This window comes from Phacochoerus africanus, chromosome 5 (assembly GCF_016906955.1).
Source record: "Phacochoerus africanus isolate WHEZ1 chromosome 5, ROS_Pafr_v1, whole genome shotgun sequence".
Classification (NCBI taxonomy): Eukaryota; Metazoa; Chordata; class Mammalia; order Artiodactyla; family Suidae; genus Phacochoerus; species Phacochoerus africanus.
Window position 1 is genome coordinate 127,092,005 of NC_062548.1, and position 21,725 is coordinate 127,113,729.

Below are 21,725 nucleotides of genomic sequence, written 5' to 3' on the forward strand. Positions count from 1 at the left end.
TCCTTGGAAAAGATTCATAAGTGTAGGATTCCCTGAGTTTTAAGTATTTAATCATTCTGCTTTAGACTTTATTCTTGAAGGATATCTGCACTGGTCATGGAGCCCTTGGTTCACACTTTTTCTTCCTTGAGTCTTACATTTTTTTCACCATGAGTTTTCTTTCTCTGCTTCTGTTGAGATGTCTGATGCCAATCTGATTTTTTTTTCTTTGTAAATAGCTTTTTTTTCTGTTGCCCTGGAGGCCCAGAAAAATCTGTTGTTGTTTGTTTGTTTTGTTTTGGCTTTGAAGTCCAGTAGTTTTTCTGGGCTATACCTTGGAAGCTGAACAATCAGGGTAAATTTTCCTAGATACATTGTGGGTCTCTTTATTTACATTTTATTTTATTTTATTTTGTTAGTTCAAGTTTAATAGAAACCACAAAAAATCTAAAGTGATACCTTACCTCAATACATATCAGTAGGCTCCCCCATAATATTGCTCAGGCCTTTCCCTCCAGAGGCAGAAATGCCTGGCCTCCCAGATCATGCAGGAAAGGCCTTGTCCTGTCCCATTACCACATTTTGGCTGAGTGTACGGTCTTGTGTTTTACGCATGATAGTTCAGAAGAGGTATTTTTCTCATGGCTGCCCTCTACAGCCTGGCCCTAAAATGGCCCAGCACTCACTTCTGCTTAGAGAAATATTCTTTGCTCTTCTGGACAGATGATATCAAGCCAGCTAGACACACTTCTCAGTATTTGTCAATAAACTGGAAGGTCTGAGTCTCAGTGTCTTATTCACAGAGTGGCCAACAAGGAGGTCATTTATGATGATCTGTCAAAGGGCATCTTTATCATCAATAATTAAATGTCCCCTGAGTGAAAGGGCTTCATCAACCTTTAATACCTAGTAGTCCTGAGCAGTGGTGTGTTTGGGGTCTGAGACCCAGGGGGTGTTCACGAGTCCTGTACTCCTTGTTCTTGTGTGTGCTGATCTATGCGAGGAAGTGAGAATCCACAGAAACACCAATCACTTGGCAGTTGAGTTTCTTAAATTTTTCTGTCCTATCATGAAAAGTGCTGATCTCCATGGGGCACCCAAAGGAGAAGCCAAGAGTGCAAAAGAAGAACACAATATATTTTCCTTTGTAGTCAGATGGACTGACACCTTTGAGCTGTCCACTGGCCATAAGAGCCATTGCTTTGAAGTGGGGACACAGTGCCCGATTTTGGTGTTTTCTGAAGACATTTTGCTTCAGGAATATTGAAGTTCTCAGAGAGAATCCACCAAGACCAGAGAAGATACCCATTGTGGGTCTTTTCAATATGAATATTTGGGTCTTGTTTCATTTTGGAAATTTTCTTGGATTATAATGTAAAACATGCTATTCTATTGTTTTGTTTTTTTTTTTCTTTAGAAACTACATTATACATATGCTGGATCATCTTTGATGATCTTTGAAATTTCTTTCCTCTAGTAACTTTTTAGTCTTCTTCATTTTATCTTTGTTCTTTTGGTTGTTTATATTACTTTTTTCCAGTGTCTCTTGTTGTATGTTCAGCAAACCTATGCTTCTTTAAACCTTGTAATTTATTATTTATTTCTCAGGTGATTTTTATCTTTCTCTTCAATTTCTCTCTTGATTCTTTTCCCCCCACCAGTTTTGGTAGAAAATGGATAAGAACACAGCCTGAGAAGCCACATGGTGGCTGAGAAAGGCATGGTGACCCAGAGATCAGGTACCTCAAGGATATGGGATTGAGTCATCTCACCTATTAAACCACCCAGACGAGCTAGCTGATAAGGAGAGGAATCTGAAGTGATTAGATGAGGAGGATGGGACATATCAAGTGTGGCCCTCTGAAGTTAGATGCATAAGGAGGGACTTTAGTTTGTCTCATTATGCAATCAAAATTCTGGAGCACATAGAAGTGAGAGAGTGTGATGGAGGATAATATGAAAAAAAGAACACATATATATGTATTTGTATATATATGTGTATGACTGGGTCACTTTTCTGTACAGCAGAAATTGGCATGACATTGTAAATCAACTATACTTTAAGAAAAAGAAGTAAGATAGTAAAGAAAGCAAGAGAGAGTAGGGGTAAAGTCAATGATGGTTGCATTTAGATCTGTAGTTAATGGTGGCTCAGTCCTGCTAGAGACTTCCGGAATTACCATTTAGAATATATCTCGGAATTATCCAACTGAGAGATGGGGAAGCTGATATATTTTCCAGAGTCTCATCCTGTTCAATCTCTAGCACTTGTAGATAACCCTGCACAAGGGCTGAGCATCATTCTAATTGCAGGGGAATGGCCTCAGTGAAGAGGCAGAAAGAGGCAGGTACTTGGATAGGAATTTGTCGTCAGGTTTGGGAATCAGCAGTAACAGAATTTAATGTGCTAGATAATTTGCTTATTTTTTTGCCATTTTTCTTTTTTTTTAAATTTGTGTAATGATTTTTACTTTTTCCATTATAGCTGTTTTACAGTATTGTGTCAATTTTTTACTATACAGCATGGTGACCTGGTTATACATACACGTACACATTTTTTTCCTCACACTATCATGTACCATTGTAAGTGACTAGATATAGTTTCCAGTGCTACACAGCAGGATCTCATTCCTATTCCATTTCAAAGGCAATAGTCTGCATCTATTAACCCCAAGCTCCCAAATCACCCCACCCCCTCCTCCTCCCTCTTGGCAACCACAAGTCTTTTCTCCAGGTCCATGATTTTCTTTTCAGTGGAAAGATTCATTTGTGTCATATATTACATTCCAGATATGTGATATCATATGGTATTTGTCTTTCTCTTTCTGACTGACTTCACTCAGTATGAGAATCTCTGGTTCCATCCATGTTGTTGCTGCAAATGGCATTATTTTGTTCTTTTTCATTTGCTTATTTATTTCATTTCCTATCTCCTTCCACTGGCTGTAAGGACATGAAGGCAAAGGCTGGTTCAAGAGTACCAGTTCTCAGAAATCCCTCCACCCCCTACTCCCTGTTATAAGGTGAAGCATACTTTGTAGTTAGAGGATTTGTTAGAACCAAATGGAAGTGATGAGGAATACTTTTCTGAAGAAAGGGAAATGGAAAGTGGTTCAATTTGGCATCAGTGCCCTCCTGTAGCAGGTGCCCAGATGCTGGCCTTGGGTCTTGTAGAATGCTTTCATGACATTCTCACAAACACACCTCTGATGTGGCATAATTGCTCTCTTGGGCATTCTGCCCTCTGCCTGACCTTTCAGAGGTCACGCTCCTCAGCATCTTTGAACCTTTTATGAACTGACATGAGTAATTTCCAGGATGAAAAAAGCAAGGTGTAAAACATGTCTTTAGTCTGATATCTTTTGTGTAACAAAGAAGGGAAACATAAGAATCTATGCATCCATCTGCTCAACCCGTGACTTGTGAGCTATAGTGAAGCCTGGGCAAAATGATAAAATAGACACGCTTGGCTCTAATAGGAATGAACTTATGAATAATATTTTCAAAATCTCTTTATCTGCTTCTGTTGTTTTCAGTGGAAAGAATTGCTAGGCCTGATCATTTTCTTTGGAACAAGGGATGATCTTACACACTTTTAAAATAACTTAAGATGAAGTAAAACAATAAAATCTGTTTGAATATAAATACAATATTTAAACTTAAACCAATGTGAGTCTTAAGCTACCTGCTTTCCAATTTTTCATTTTTTTTTTCAGATGTTCAGGGGAAAAAATCAGCCAGTAAAAACACCAGGCATAAGTCATTTTATTGCACTTTGCTTTACTGCACTTGGCGGATATTGTATTTTTCACCAATGGAAGATTTATGGCAACCCTGTGTTAAGCAAGACCATCAGTGCCATTTCCCAACAGCATTGGCTCACTTTGTGACTCTGTGCCACATTTTGGCAATTCTTGATTTTTTTTCAAACTTTTTCATTATCGTTATATCTGTTGTGTTGTTTTATGGCCAGTGATCTTTGATGTGACCACTACAACTCACTGAAGGTTCAGCTGATGGTTAGCATTTTTCAGCAATAGGGTGTTTTTTTAATTAAGATATGCACATATTTTAGATGTAATGCTTTTGCACACTTACTAGACTATAATATAGTGTAAGATAACTTTTCTATGCATTGGAAAACCCCAAAATGTGTGTGACTTGCTTTATTGCAACATTCGATTGATTTGGAATGGAACCTGCAATCCCTCCAAGGCATGACTTACTTAAAAACACATATGCCAGAGTGTATGTTTTTCCTTTGCCTCATGTTCCAATATGGCTCATCTCAGGAGTGATATTTAATTAAAGTTTTGGGAAAAAAATTGATGGAGAGGGCTGTTGGAAAGACAAACCATAGAGATGAATTACACAAGACAGTTTAGGAGCAAAGCCCTTAGTACTTTATTCATTAGTTTAAGCTCTCAAAGAGGAAAAAGAGGACACACCTAGTGCAATTGGTGAAGAAACCACAGAGGGTCTAGAGTCCTGGGCTGTAAGTCACCGAGACAACACTGTGCCTGTAGCCTCCGCTGTGGAAGGATGAGAAAAGTCTCAGGATAGCGACTTGAGTGAGAAAGGATTTTCAGATGCTACCATATACAAGTTATATGAATACATTTTTGTGCTTTTCTATGGGCTTTTAGTTTCAAGTCATTATTAGCAATTTACACATGGGTTTCCCCTTAGTGAAACTTTAGTCCTTTGCAACAAATCCTATTCCTGTCCTGTTAAAATGGGAAATTAATATAGCTACTTCAAATATTAAAAGGACAAAATAAATACCTGGTCAACGTGCCCTATAGCAACAAATGCCATCATTAATCTGGATCCCTATCTCAACAGGAAGGGAGGCATGGTTTGGTAGGCAGATCAAAGGGTTTGGAACCAGATTCATGTAGATGTGGCTTCCAGCTTTGCTATTTATAAGCAGTTACATAAGGCAAGCTGCTTAACCTCTCTGATTTCCCATTTCCTCAATTGTAAAATAAAGCCAATAATTGAGATACTCCATGTAAATCACACAGCAGTATCTGGTGCCCAGTAGGTGATCCATCAAAGGCACCTGTCCTTGAGGTCTGGCGATGAACGAGGTGGAGTGAGAAATCTTTGGTTTGAATCCCCGCTCACTTGGTTGATCATAGACATGTTTTTATCTTTTTCTGGGCCTCTGCATGGCTGTCATGATGATTAGAAAAGAAAGTAACAATGCCAGGAACACAGTAAGCAATCTAATAGGAAATGCCCTCTCTCTGTTTTAAAAATCTGTGCAGGCACATTTAAGAAAAATGTGTAAACTGAAAAGGTGGAAACGTGGACCTTTCTTTATAATAGCAAAACAAAACTCTCAGAAGATAGAGAGGGGCCATCATCTTTTACTTATTTTAAAACTCAATTATGGGATGGATGGGGAGTTTGGGTTTGGTAGATGCAAACTATTACATTTAGAATGGATAAGCAATGAGGTCCTACTGTACAGCACAGGGACCTATATTACCCAATCTCTTGGGATAGAACATGATAGAAGATAGTATAAGAAAAAAATGTATATATATATGAATGACTGGGTTACTATACCTTACAGCAGAAACTGACACAATGCTGTAAATCAACTCTAATAAAAGTAGGCAAAGAAATACTTTAAAAAAATTAAAAAACAAACTCATTCATATCTATGATCTTGAAAGTGTGCTAATTAATGACAAAAACCTCTCTTGAACTTTTCAGTTTAAAAAGCGCTTCCATGCGCGTGACTGTGCTCACAGATGCTTGCTGAACTGCTAAATGGACGAGCCATGGTGGGCATCTGAAAACATCCTATTCAAAACACAGACCTGACGAAGATGTTTGCCCTTGGCTGGGTCTTGAGGTAGAACATTTACGGATTTATTCTTCCAGGCCCATTGCTCAGGTCTTTCCCACACCTGACGCCATGCTGCCTGGGACTTTTCATATTGTTTGCAAACATCATATAATTAATCTACCCATCTGCAACCCCTCAACTCTCCTGAGCCATCATGTAGAGACAAAGCTGTCAAGAAATGTTTTGGGTGGCTTTCTATTCAGAAAACTGCTACGGCTCAGTGCAAATTGTATTGACTCCTGGAACATGGCCAGCAAGGCTGGTTTCCTGACCTAGCCACAGACAAGTCTCTAAACTCCACTTAATGATATATCAGCTTGTTTCATTTACCTGATAGAAGGTTTTATTTGCCACTCTTAAGCTCCTACAGTTTATTCTGTTTGCTTTTCATTTCTCTGCCTAGCTTATAAACCGTTTGAGGATCTTTTTTGGCATAAAAGTCTATAAGGCTTCTATGACTGACACGGTCAGGTATATATCATTATTATTGCTCATAGTGTCAGTTATATCTATGACTTGTTAGTGGTTTCCTAGCATCAGAATTCTCCAGAGCCATTTCTGAATTGTGTGGATATCATTATGATGCTAAGCCAAGGCCCTTCTCAGATAATCTACTTTTTTTTGTGTGGTTCAAATGAATATTGACTCTAGTTGTTGATTGTCATTAAATCTGCTCAGCAGGATTTTTTAGAAAGATCCTGTTGTCTCAAGAGGGAGTCCTATGCCCTCAGTGGTCAATTTTCAGCCATATAACCTCACTTGACCATTACATTTTAATCAGTACATGATTAAGTAGAATGAGTGAGAAGAATATTTGACGTGGTACTTGGAAACAGGGATTTCATTTAGACCCTGGCCACTTCAGAGATAAGAGCTCTTTGGCAAGTCACTTAACACCTCTGGAATTTGTTCCTGCATTCAAAAACTAATAAGGAAAATTCTAGATGAATACACATAGATACACTATTGCTGCTATACTGTCAGCTTATTTGCATTCGTAGTGTGCAACAAACCAGTAACCAAACGTGTTCTGTCCCATTGCAATAGGAATGGACTGAGAAAGAGACAGAGGAGGCTGGCATCTGGAGATCAGATTGTTACTAGTATCACAAGGTTGGGGTCACGGATTGATCTGTAGCCAGTGTTAGTCTTGCTGTTGTTACCCACTTGACTAGAGAACCCAGAACAGCTTTCCATCACTGCAAGGGCAGAGCTTGCATTGTTCAGCTGCCCCATAGATGTCTCCTGCCAGTCCCCCCGACCCCCAAAGCCTCCTTTCCCTCCAGACCCATCACCACAATTGCTTACACTAAAATGTAAGTCACTAAGAACAGGTGAAAGCGGTATCCATCAGAGGATGTAAAAGGTTAGTATCACAGAAAGTAAGGAGAGGAGGTGGTTAGAGTTCTTATTGTTCTCCCCCTCCCCTCCCCTCCCATCCCTTTGCAGATGGGGAAACTGAAGCCCAGAAAGGTGGGAGTGAATGACCTAAAAATTAGCATAATTGAGATGCAGTAAAATGGAAGAAGGTGGTTTCTGTTTACTGTGAACACAGAAATCCTAGATGGAGGACACCCATTTAAAGAGGGAAAAATGGAATAATGAAGATAAAAGCAGAGCTGCTCTGATTGAAGAAGGATGGGAGATGTGGTGTGTGCCCCTCTCCAAGGGCAGGTCCTTGAGGATGTCTTCTGAATAGAGGGGGTTCCCTAGAATGATAGCACTGGTGACTATCACATTTCCAACTGTACACTATATTAAACAATAATAAGGGCTAACGGTTTTTGAGTCCTTCCTGCATACTAGGCACTGTTCTGGGTGCTTTATCTGTATTGATATGTTTAGTCATCCCAAGAATCCTAGCGTGTAGATGTTCTTATCATTCCCATTGTCAGGATGCTTTAACTGAGTCAAGGAGATGTGGAATTTGCAGAGTCCTATGGATAGAAAATAACCGTTCAAGCAGCCAGAACAGTACACCTCCCATGCCTGCCCCCAGCAATCATACTTCACCTCATGCTTGGAGTCTATATGGTTCTGGGCACTGTTGACTACTTTATAGTATGGAGCTTCATTTCGTTCTCAGGTGGGTGGCTGTGGGGTGAGAACGCTGAACCCTAACCAATTGATGTAGGTTCCCAGAACTTGTCCCTTTGGAGAAAGAATTTGGCAAAGAGACTGAGAGTAGTGAGGCAAATAAGAGAGAAGAGAGAGAAGAAAGGAGTGGGGAAAGAAAGGCAGGCTCTGGTGGAGGGGCAGATGCAGAGAGAGGCAGAAACAGAGACAGAAAGAGCAAGAGAGTAAAAGAGCAACACATGCATTGGAGATCCTTTAAATCACTTGTATGGGGGCTATCCTTCTGGGCTTCCTCAGTCCAGTCATCTTGCTTTGTCTGGCTTTGGCCTGACTCAAGGCCCTCTCCTGTGTGCACACACATCTTTTAGCCAGGATGGATTCTAACACAAAGGTTTATGGGAAGTTGGCAGGATGGGCTGTGGTGTGGTGCCCCTCCTTTCTCTGACTCCCGAGGAACCCTTCTGTGAGGGTGTAGTTCCGTTCCGCAGGTCTCCCTGACCTCAAGAATGAGAAATAGGTGGTCTCTGTCTTTTATCCAGGCAGGGCGCAGCTCCTTCTTGCTCCTGGCATAATCTTTATCTTGAAGTTATCTGTCCACAGGGAATTGATTCATTACCCAGCCTGAGACCCATGTATTTCCTGCTTCAATTTGAATTTTCAACATACCCTCACAATGAAGGTCTCCTTTTCCAATTAGTAGAAAAGGGATCTGAGTCTCAGAAAGGCTAAGGAACTGACCAAGACTCAAAATATCTGGTAGAAATAGGAGAATGTGATTGCAGGTGGGCTGCTTGTGTGCCTGTGGACTACCTGAGTTGACTTTGTAATCCCTGTGAACAGCATTGACCATCTGAGAGTAAGGGGGTCCTGGGTTCAGGTCTTGGCTTTACCCTTTAGTAGCTAAATGATCTCAGCTAAGGCCCCCTGTTGGAGTATCATATTCCTCATTTGCAAAAAAATAGCCTTTGCCCTCCAACGTCACTTCTTGCTGGAAGGAGCACAGCCTCTAGACCAAGGAGACCAAGGACATACCTTTCTGCTTGCCATCATCTGACCTCCTAGAAGGTAGTTAACCTTTAGAATGTCAGTTTTCTTGGTCTAGAAAAAATTGGCATTGTAGGCATTGGTAAGCAGTTCTTGAATCTGTCAGGTTTCTACACATCCAGGTATGAATGGCCAGATTGTTTCAGACTGTGTTTTCCAGAGTGTGTAATAAGCAAATGGCACTGGAAAGGGGTGACTCCTTCTGCAGTCAGTTTCATCACTTTTGGGTGATAAAGATGGCTTCCCTTCTCCCTGGAGCAGATTTGCTCACATTTCAGGGTGATGAGGCTAATGGGTTTCCAGAGAGAAGATGGGAGCTTTGCCAGAATCCCTCCATAAGAGCAGAGACTTGAATCTCAGGGTTCCTGAAATGTGCCACTGATGTGTCACTTCTGGGTAAAAATGTGTAAGGAGTGGGTGTACCTTCCTCATGGTCTCCATTCACCCTTACTGACTGAAGGGAGCGGGCAGTGGTAACCTAGGAGAGGGGACTGTGCAAAATGAAGGAGCCTGGGTCCCTGAACACATGGGTGGAAGGCTACCTAACCGCAGATGCCCACACTGGGCAATGAAGTGAGTGAGCAAAGAATTTTTATTGTGTTACACAATGTGGAATTCAAGGTTTACTTACTCTAGTCTCTGATATTAACTTAATTAATGCAATTCGTAATGCGGAAATAGCATTTATTAATTGCCTTTTATGGCCCAATGTTGTGCTAGGAAATTCCACATGAATGATATTCAACTGTGGCTATAACCTTGAGATTTAGGTTTTTTTTTTTTCTTTTCATTTCACAGATGAACATGAAAATTAAATAAATTACAGGGTTTTTTTGTTTTTGTTTTAGCAAGATTACACAGCTAGTAAGAGGCCAAGGAGAATTGAAATCCAGCCTCTCTGGCTTTAGAAATTCTACTGTCCTCCTTCTAGAAGTTAATTATTTCATTATAGATTCTGTAAATAAATCTGGCTCACACTCAGAATGCCAGGGGAGGCTGAGAACCAGAGCCAGTGATCTCCAGTATCCACTGTATTCCCTTCCTGAACTGTGTCTTGAATTCAACCATTCTTTTCTCCTGGACCCTTGGTTTCAGATTCTGGCTCTAATCCCCACCTAGGACACTGTCAGTTTCCTGAATAGGTTGGTTACATGTGCTCTTCTATATCTGCTCTGTAGTCCTAGCCCTTCAGTTATTGGCACAGGGATCAAAGAGTGTGAGAAGCTCTGTAGTCTTCTGTGGCTTTCTAGGACCTCTACCTGCCAGGAGAGCCCTTCTTCATCTCCCTTCCCACCAGGGAATGAGAATGATGCTGATATTATGAAGGTATTTCCAAGGCGTTTCACATTGCTTACTTTGCAAGTACATTGTCAGGCTCTTAAAGAGTGCAATATAAAATTTTAAGCCCAGTAGTAAAGTACAAGATACCACATAATAGAACACTTAAATTATTGAGGGGATAGCCTTATCCTGGGATTTTGCAAAGGAGTACTTGTTGAAGAGTTATGTCTGCTCAATGCAGTTGTAGAAAGCAAGAATGCAATCTAAAGTACATGTTTTTCAAAAACTAGAAATGAAAATGTTTCATTTTTCTAAACTGGCATGTGTGTTTTTGCCCTCTCTACCAGATTGGAAACTCCTTAGACAGATCACCAAGGCTTCCTCTTCTTTGGTCTTATCTCATACCCAGACTGCTGATGTCCATGAATTAAATGCTCTTAAATTCTGTGCTCTTATTAGTCATTGGAGAATGTACTAACCTTTTCTATAGATGCCAATGAGATAAATAAAGACCATAAAACAAGATATATACCCATTATATTGGGATTGAGTTTTCAGAATGACTCCCGAATGAATAATGTAGTTACTGCAATTAGATTCACTGTGCATCTGCAAATGTGGAACATTCCAAGATGTGCATTAGCAAAATAGTTCTGGCCTTCAAGAAGATTCTATACTAGCAGGGGAAGTAGTCCTTTACAGAAGAAAAATTTAGATGTAATGAAGAGATACAAAATTGCATAAGGCCTGTAGCTATTAGTGATACAAGTTCATAAACACAAACTTTCCCACCAAGAAAATTCCAGGCTTATATGGTTTCTCCAGCAAATTCTACCAAGTATTTAAGAAAGAAATTTTATATAAAATTCTCCAGAAAAAAATAAAGAGAAAAATATCTCCTATTAGTTCTATGAGTTGAGCATAACTTGAACAGCAAAATCTGACAAGAATATTACAAAGGAAACATGAAAGGTCAATCTGACCTAAGAACTTGCATTTCTGAAACATCCAATTTGGGCATGATGTACTGAGCTTTTGATATATTACATAGTTCAGTTTATTCATACTTTGTGAAGGGTTTTGTGTATTTATTTATGAAAAAGACTTTCCATTTGAGATTGGGAACAAGAAGAATACCTACTGTTACCACTTTTACTTAGCCCTGAGAGGTTTGGCCAGTGCAATAAGGCAAGAATAGCAAATAAAATTATAAGAATGGACATAAGGAAATACGACTGTCATTATTTGCTAATGATATGATTTTTATCTAGTGGGTCTAAGAGAATGTACAGAGAAATTAGTAAAATAAAAAGGGAGTTTGGTGAGGTTGTTAGATTTAAAATTGATAATGAAAGCAATTCATTTTTTTATATACAGTAACACAAGGAAAATAACATGTAAAAAGTCCTACTTAATGGTTAGAAAATAATTTTCTAGGAATTAATCTTATCAAAGATGTGCAAGACTTCTATACTTAAAATTTGGGAGACATGAAAGAGGGCTAAAGTAAACAGAGTAGCATTCCATATCCACAGATTGGAAGAATCACTGTAGTGAAGCTATCAGTTCTTCCTATATCTGTGGATTCAATATGCTCCTGTCAAAATCCAATGGCTTATGTGACTGTGTACAGAATTATTTGATTTATATAGAATAGTAAAAGGCCCTAAATAGCCAATACATCCCTGAAAAAGAGAACTTACTATACTTAATATAAGGATTTGTTTTAAAGCTGCAGTAATTAAGATAGCAAGGTAGTAATTAAAGGATAGAAAAGTAGTCATTTGGACAGACTGGAGATCCCATAAATACACACACACACACACACACACACACACGAGCACTTGATTTATGGTGGTGTGATATTTGGATATCTATTTGGAAAAAAATAAACTTGATATCAACCTCAAGCTGTATGCAAAATAAATTCCAGATCAACTGGAGACTTAAATGTAAAATTCAAAACAATCACATTTCTTGAGGAAATTTTTAAACCTCTGTTCAACAATAATCTCCATTTATAGAGTAAAAAGAAATCCAGAGTTAGAAGATATGTTTGCAATACATGTAACTAAAAAAGGACTTTTATCTAGAAAAGGTAAATATTTCCTACAAATCAGTAACAGAAACATAGACAACTAGTGCAGAAAAGCAGGCAAGGTATTGGAATAGGCATTCCACAAAAGAGGATATTTAAATGATGAATAAGTAAACAGAAATTAATATACAGGCACTCAACTTTATTAGTTACCAATGAAATGCCACATGCAGTACCCCCCTACACTCACCAGAATGACTGGAATTTAAAAAAGTCACCCCTTATCAAGTGTCGATGAGGTTGTGTGGCAAGTGGAAGTCTTGTTTACTGCAGATGGTTGTGTAGAGTCATCCAGGTACTGAGAACATTGTTTGACGTCTTCTATTAAAGTTGAAGGTTTTATGTACTCTTTTGACCTAGCAATTCCATTCCAAGTTATTAACGCAACAGAAATGTCTACCAAGTGATAATTATAAATATGTTCATAAAACCTGTATTCATAATATCAGAAACAACTCAGAGATCCACCAGCAAAAAATAAAAGTGAATTCTATACTCTAATGAAAACAAATGAACCACAGCAACACACAGTAAGCCCCATGGATATGTTTTGCAAATATGTTGGATACAAAACACTAGATGTAAAGAAAAGCATTCCTTGTTATTATAAAGGTCAAAACAGGCACAATTAAGCTGGAGTGATTAAGAATGTATAAATAGGTGCTAAAAATAGAAAAGAAAACAAGGAAGTTATTACCATAAAATTAAGATAGTGGTTCTCTTAGGAGGGAGGGATGTAGTTATTATTAGGAAAAGATAGTTAAGTGGCTTCAGAAATGGAGGTGCTCTATTTATTGACCTGGGTGGGAGTTGCATGGATTGTTTATTTTATAACAGTTATTTAAGCTACGCATTTATTTTTATATACTTTTCTGGAGGTGTGTTATATTTCACAAAAAAAGGTTAAAGAATCTATGGCTTTAGCTCACATAACTTTCCTGAGCTTCTGATTTTATGTATTTAAATACTCAATGGACATTTCCACTGGTATGTTCCATTGATACTTCATACTCAACACCCATTAAGTTAAATTTATTCTGCCCCCAAATATGCTCTGCCTGCTGAATTCCCCAAGTAGGTTAAAACAACCATCATTCACTCCATCTTCCAAGCCAGGAATCAGGACATCATCATCAATTCCTCAGTTGTCTTCTGTCACCACTTTCAATCAACTTCTGTGGATTTTACTTCTTAATGTCTTTCAAACTTAACCTTCCTGTTCACTTCTTACTACTGTCTCTGTGCTCCCCCCCATGGTATCTGATCTATCATTTCAACAGCTTCCAAACTGTCCCCCTTTACTCCTAGTTTTGCTTTCTCTGTTCTGTCTTCCGTGCTGTCTGTTGTCAGAGAGATCTACAAAATACGAATCTAGATCATGTCCACCCCCTTGTTAAACTTGCACCTGTTTATGCCCCTTACATCCGTCACGGCTAAGCTTTCTACATAGGCTTGTTAATTATGCTCTCTTACAGTTCATACCTCGGAAACAGTGTATTATTTACTAAAGCTTCGGTGATTCAAGAAAAAAGCAGTGGCACCACCTGTCCCTCTCTCCTACCTATCACCCTTTTCTTGTACCATTTCCCTACATTTATTCAGGGAACCTCACCTTAATCTTTCAGTGCTTAGGTGCTCTTATAGCATCTTGTGTATACCTCTGTGAAGTTCAGTAATAATCTCCTCTGCTCTGAGCTCCAGGGACTATGACAAAGAAGGTATTCAATGGAGTTACCATTGTGTACCTGACATTGTCTCTGTGAGGATATGGATTTGATCCTTGGCCCTGGCTCAGTGGGTTAAGGATCTGGCATTGCAACAAGCAGCAGTGTATGTTACAGATCAGCTAGGATCTGGTGTTGCTTGGCTGAGGCATAGGGACTCAGCTGCAGCTCTGATTTGACCCCTGGCCTGGGAATTTCCATATGCCATAGGTGTGGCCATAAAAAAAAAAAGTACTCAATCAATGCTTTCTGATTGAACACTTTTGATAGAATTCAGAAGCAGGTGTCACCTCTGAAGTGTCATCTCTCATGAGAAGATTCAAGAGACCTCGTTGTCCATCGGCAGTCATCTTTGAAAGCTGATAGAATTCTCAAAGTGGAGAGAATGCCACAAATGCAGGAGCAGAGACAGAAATTTGAGTGATTCCACAAGGAAGAGTGGTTGTTGTGTATTCATAAGTTTAGGCCTCATGTTGGAAGATTGATTTAAAAAAATCTGCCGTGTCTGCAGTTAGACTCTTCAACATTTGGTTTGACTGGAGCTTGATGAGAGGCATTATTTTCCATTGATTATTTTTGTTCAATACATGGCCGAAAGACTACATTCCTGAACTGGCTGCAAAATCATAAATATTTAAATCCAAGTTATTTGCCATGCATAGAAATAAGCAAGTCATGAGAGCTAACTTATATGTTTGGTGACTTGGTTATTGATTTGTACAGCTCTAATCTAAATTCTATAGCAATTCACTGAAATGGCTTAGAGGAGACTGTTGTTTTAATACTTCAGCAGATGGTTATCTTATATACACAGGTTCAAAGGACAAGAAATTCAGAAAAGATCTGAGCAATCATATATCTCAATATATGCTAAATATCAGACAGCGATATAGTTTCAGGGGCTCAGGTATTAAAAGTCCCATAGCTAATTAGGGTCAGAATTAGAATCCAGGTCTCCTGACTCCCAGGACAAAGCTCTTTCATATTCTTTATAAGAATGCAAAACACACATCAATATATTATATACATACCAATGTGTGTCAATATAGGGAAGGAGGGGACATTTAGGCCAGGGGCTTCTGCTCTCTTTAAGTCCTAATAGGCAACAATACATAGTAAGAGATTGGGGTAGAGGTGATAAAAACCCTCTGAGGAGTGGAAAGAGTGAGTAGGGGAGGAAGAAATACATGCACAGAATCACACAGTCATGATTGTGAACTACAGCAAGAACACATGAGTTAGAAGACCTTTTTCTGGGCCTGACACAGACCTTGCTCAGTCTCTTCGCTCTGAGAAGAGAATAAATTTTGAAAGGTGCTCAAAGTGTAGCTACTATGATGGACGGTTGGTTGGTTGGATAGAAGTCCACAAACTTTTGGTCACCCGATCTGAGCATGTGACTGAGTGCCCCACGAGTGTGTAATACGTGTTGGTCATTGTGCTCAGCACAGGTATGAGTTGTTTCATTTACCTTTCTTTTAAATCCTGTGATATAGGTGCTCCTTTTACCTTTACGTTACCCAAGAGAATACAGGCTTCAGGAGAGGTTAAGGGATTGGACCAGAATTACATCACTGGCAGCTGGTAGAACTCAAGCTTCACCTAAGGCAGCTTGACATAAGAGATGATACTTTTCACAATAGGCTATACCAGCTTCCTTAATTTTGGTCCCCAGGCCAATATAAAAGGAGGCTTATCCACATTTATATAAAGGAAGATTTAAGGTAAGTGTTTGAGGCAAAGGCAAAATTGCATGACTATGTAATAAATTGTTTAAGGTTCCTCTATGTTATTAGGTAGTATCAGGGATAGGAATTTTCTAAAATAAATTTTGTGCTTTCAACAAAATTCAAAGATATAATCATTTCCTTTGACATTATTTATAAAAGTGATTCATCCTTAGCCTTTTATGAATTCTTTTTTAGATCAGATTATCTTTCCCACTAATGTGTAATAAATTATACTCTTGATCATTGTGTTTCTTAAAATACATGAAGTTTCTGTTCATTATTAATTACCAAGTAGAGGATCACTTCAGGTAGGGTGGAGGTTCTGAAACAATGGTTTTTAAAATACAGTTACCAGGGTTTGTATTTAGAACTAGGAGCTCGCTACTTTTATAACATCTGGCCAGTTTTATAAGTTTTATTTTGGTAGCTTCTTCCTGTGTGCAACCAAGTGTAGTCATGGGCGGGTGTCGCATTTGGCTATGCAGGTCCTGTCCTTTATGTGGTTGTGTCCTTGGCCAAGGGGTGCTGACAATGACTCTTTCCACTTCTGAGCCCTGATTATGACTCTCATTTCCCCACTCCATGTTCAATGACTTCACATTCGCCGCTTAGAATCGGCTATGGTGGGCACATGTACACCACAGAAACTGGCAACCTCTACAAATCAGGGAGCTGGGTGTTAAGCACGGACCAGCACACCGCTGGGCTCGGTGAAGGAAGAGGAATTGGGGGATTAAAATTTAGCTGTTACTCTGCTCCCTGATGTGGACATGAGTAGGAAGGGGATACTTTTCCTCATTCAAACAAAGCTTCTGTCTGCTCACAGCTGTATATTCATAAGGTTCCATCTCCTGGAAGGAGGCATTTTCTGCTAATTTACTCAAAGGCCACAAATGGCTTGCAGCCACCCTGAGTTTCAGAAACTGGTTCCCAAACCTGGCTGATCATCATCATCATCTAAAATTTTTTTAAAACACAGATTTTAGGGCTTTACAAGGATATGGATTTGGTTTATGTAGCATCCAGTAATTGTTTCTTACCTACTCTTCTTCCTAACTGGCAAAAACCCAGTTTTATTTGGGAGTGATCAAATCTGAGCCACAGCTGCGGCAACACAGGATCCTCAGCCTCCTCTGCCAGGCCAGGGATCAAACCTGAATCCCATTGCTCCCAAGATGCTGCTGACCCCCTTGTGCCACAGTGGGAGCTCCAGTGCAACCATGTTTGCAATCAGGGAGAAGCTGCTGGAAGGCAAAGCTGATATACTCAGCATGGCATTGTGAAGGAACAAAATGGGAGCCACTGAATTAACCAGTGTTAAAGTTGACTGATCCCTGAATTTCCTATTCATTGTTTAAGACAATTTGGGCATTTCCTCTTACTTGCAACTGAAAGCAATTTAACCAGTATGTCTGGGATGACGCCTGGGAACTTCTGTCTTAAAATTTTTCCAAGGTTTTGGAAAGTTCAAGACCACCAATTGTCTCCTATAAATGAATATACAGTTTTCTTAAGGCACGTGGAGATGTGTACCCACATAGCTTTTGTGTGACCACGTAAGCCCTGAGGCAAATGGCACCCCGAGAGAGATGTAGCAGGCCAGGAGCAACCCTGCCCATTTGCCCCACTATCCTGTACAAATATCAGCTTCCATGTGTGGCACGGTGTGAAAAAGGCTGGGAAGTGCCCAGCTGCTGTGTTTAACACAGTGTGATGGAGATAAAATAGGACTAAATTACTAGATAGCTGCGTAATCTTAGAAATGCACTTTGTTTGTTTCTCAGGTCTGCATCTATACAGTCACATAAAGTTGGCTCTTTTAGTGATCATGAATACTAATAATGAGGATAGAAGGCCCACTTAGGATGTGACCTCCTAGCTACCTTGTTCTGTGTCTTCTTCCTTGTGCTTTGAGTGGCAGAGAGGGGAGTAGGTTGGTACCAACTGTGCATTTCAGCGGAGGAGCATCCCCAGTCACTGTATGGCCCAGAGATAATAGTAATAATAATAATAGTGACAACAGTCATTGTTGTTTAGCATGAACAGATAGGTACTGTCAGCTCTTTCTAAGCAGTCGTGCTGCACACACGGACTTTGGCAGCGGAGTTAATAAGTCCTATCTCCCTTTCAGCCTCCCTGGACCCTGACTTCCCACAACACCATCCATTGACCCAGATCAACTGATCTCTATCCACTGATCTCTATCCACTGATCCTTGATCATTGGCTTCTTCTGTTCGGGGCCTGTCCTATTCAGATTTCTAAGAAAAATGTCTGCCTTCCTCAGGTGAGCTAGTGCCCTGACTCTGTGGAAAAAATTAAAAAAAAAAAAGATATTTACCCCCCCAAGACAATTCAACAAAAAACATTCATTATATATTTTCATCTAAAAATAATATCCACACAGAACAGAAACCTTGTTGCCACCATCCAAAGATACTCAGTCTTAATGTTTTGTTATATTTCCATCAGGAATTATTTTTATATCCATGCTGTTTTATTTAAAAACAAACCAGGAGTTCCCGTCGTGGCTCAGAGGAAATGAATCTGACTAGCACCCATGAGGAGGCTGGTTCGATCCCTGGCTCACTGGGTTAAGGATCCAGTGTTGCCGTGAGAGCTATGGTGTCGGTCACAGACGTGGCTTGGATCTGGTGTGGCTGTGGCATAGGCAGTGGCTACAGCTCCAGTTCGACCCTTAACCTGGGGACCTCCATATGCCACAGGTGCAGCCCTGAAAGAAAGAAAGAAAGAAAGAAAGAAAGAAAGAACCAAAAATACCTCAACCCAAAAATCTACAAATCATCTCTGATTCTAGTCTTTCTCTCCTTCACCTTTTTTACATCCAGTCCGTCAGCAAGTCCTGTGGATTGTATCTCTAACTATATCTCAAGCTCACCCACTTTTTTTTCTGTTTCCATTGCCCCCCACCCCCAGCCACTGTTCTGTCTTACTTGCTTTACTTCCATAGTCTCCCAAAGCATCTCTTTACTTTCACTCTGTTTCATAGCATTCATTTTACTCTCACAGTTTAAATTGAATCTTGCCATTGCCCTCTAAAGAACTCTCCGGAGGCTTCCCACTGCACCTGGAATAAAATCCAGATTCCTTTCAAAAGGTGTTAAAGACCTCGCGTGGTCTGATCTTGGACTTTCCTCCCATACCCCTCAGGCATTCTTTTCCAGCTGTTTCACCCCAGGGCCTTTGCATTTCCTGTTTCCTTCCCCTTGAACATGAATCCTCTGGCTTCTGCACCTGGCTGAGGCTTCCCAGGTCTTGACTTCTGACTTATTTCCACTGGAAAACCTCTCCTGCTCACCAAACCAAGGCAGCCTCCCCGGCCACTGGTTATCAAATCACCGCGGTTTATCTCCTTCTGTGTAAGCATCACATTCTAAAATTACCTTTTAAAAAGATTTTTTTTTCAGTTACCTTTGTTCTAGAAAGTAAGATGCCCGAGAATCATGACCTTGTCTAATATGTATGGCTGTACCTGGTGTTTCAAATGATTTCTGGCCATGTATGATCAGTGGCCAATAAATGTGTATTGAATGAGTCACTGAATGAATGAAATTCACTGAGATCACAGTGAGCATATTCCTTTCCGTGCCTTCTCTTTTCACTTTCTAAAATATTACACAGTATATTCCTCAAACCTGAAAAAAGGCCCAGACCCCACCCCCACCAAAGTGTTGACTTATACATGAACAAATGTGAGAAGTATTTATGTTCCTTAGGCTTATAATTCTTATATGGCTTTAGAGCCAAAACATAATTACAGACTACACACTAACAAAGCTACAAAACAAATACAATTCAAATTGACAGTATTGATTGAATGCAATAGACGAGATTTTGAGGAAACTAAATCCCCTCTCAGAGGTGAATAAAATACTGATTGCTAAGATGCAGGTTCTTTTGAGTTCACAGGGCCATCTGGTCATTTGCTCTTTGACAATCAATTTTTTTGTGATTTGCTCTCTTTGAACTCCTGCAAAACCTTAATTTCTACATCATGCTGTGACTTGCATTTATTTGGAAGTAGTGTGATATACTGCAAACATCCTTACTTCTGGTCTTTTTTCATTAACCTTTTTCAATTAAGTCCTGCTTCTGGATCTGACGTGACTGTTAACCTAAAGTAAACGAGGCCAATGGAATCATGCTTCCGGCTTGTTTTTAAGGAGATCCTTGTCCAGCTATTCCAGCCTAAATTTCAGTGAGCTGGGACATGCTGATCCCTAGGATTCTAGGAAAGCATCTCCTGGAGAAAAGTAGTCTGAAGCAGGGATGGGATCAAATGTTCTAAGGTCTGCAAGTGACAGCAAGGGCTTCACTTTGGGACTGGGGGCTTTGGGGTGGGGTTAAATGGTGAGCAGATGGGCTCTGAGAGAAGGTGGGTGTAAGGTGAGCGCAGAGAAAAAGAGAATGGGCCGGATGTTCAGGCAAAGAGAAGAAAATTTACTAGAGGGGAAAGGGAGAGGGTGACTGACCCTTGAGAAGAGTCAGCCCCCCACCCTTCTCACAGGGCTTCTTAAACTCCTCAGATGGGAAATTGGATTCCCTGAAGCAGTGGGAGTTTATGTTTCACCTGCAGCTAGACTCTGGTGGTCACGTAGTCATGAGAAAGTTGACAGTGTCTCATGGTAGGGTGGTCTCATAATCTTGAGAAAGCTGGAGGTGTGTGGTGTCCCACAGAGATGGGGGAAGCACCTCGTAGGCTTGGGAAAGTAGGCACCAGCAACAAAAACAGGATGTTGCTGGAGCAAAGTGGTCAGTCTCATGGGTCAGCATAAAGAGTCATTTTAACAATGAGTCCATGGGCCATATGGGGATGGAGTGCCTTAGAGAGGCAGGATGTGTCTCTTTCTCATGACTCAACCAGCCTCTCCTGAAACAGGAGAAAATCATGCATTATTTGGTGAGACTGGATCCTTAAAAAAGATGGTGAGGAGCAGAGCTCTGCATAGAGGTGTTACAAGAAAAGAATGGAAAGAAGGATGTAAGAGATTGCTAGAGTCATCTGCAGCCGGGAAATGGAATTTAACTCTTCAAATGGTATCCTGTCTATATATAGTATCAAACACACATTTCACTAAGCACATCACATGCCATTAAGTAGTGTCTTGTGTGTATGAGTGTTTTGTATTTATACGTTTATACATTTATCACATTTTTGACTTGTGTATTTAAAATTTTATAGTTATGCATTACACATTTATATATGAAGTTGATATTTAGCATAAAGTTAAAAAGCACAACTGGGAGTTCCCTTAATCGCTCAGCAGTTAACAATCCAGACTAGGATCCATGAGGATGTGGGTTCAATCCCTGACCTCGCTCAGTGGGTTAGGGATCTGGCGTTGCTGTGGGCTATGGTATAGGTCACAGAAGCAACTCAGATCCCAAGTTGCTGTGGCTGTGGTGTAGGCTGGCAGCTATAGCTCTGATTTGACCCCTAGCCTAGGAACTCTCATATGCCAGGGGTATGACCACCCCCAGATAAACAAAAAGCACAACTAATTAAAATTCATAAAATTCTAACAAATATATCCAACATTAAAAAATCCAGTATCTTATATTTGCATATTTATTAAACTTGTGACTGTGGGAACACATTGCTAGGGCTTTGGAAGAGCTCAGTGCAAGTGAGGAGTCCTGAAGCTTTAGTTTCACAGTGTATTATCTCTGGCTGGGTAACGAATTATCTCCTCACTACCACACTTAGCTTCTTAAAGCAACCAATGCTTGTGCCTCACAATTTCTGAAGGTTTGTTCGTACTAAGTTGCAAAGTCTGTTTGAACCCCATGATTAAGAGATTTCGAAATCTGTATTCATAGCTATAACCTCTACAGCCCCCAACACCTCCAGCTCGCTCGTACCTCTTGATTTTGAGTAAACGGCTTTGTCTGCGTGGAACATCCCTGTCC

General features: G+C 40.0%; 1 pseudogene; it reads right to left on the minus strand.

The window, feature by feature from the left end:
* Window positions 1–661: 661 nt before the first annotated feature.
* Window positions 662–1,227, minus strand: LOC125128502 (peroxiredoxin-1-like; annotated as a pseudogene).
* Between the last annotated feature and the right edge of the window lie 20,498 nt (window positions 1,228–21,725).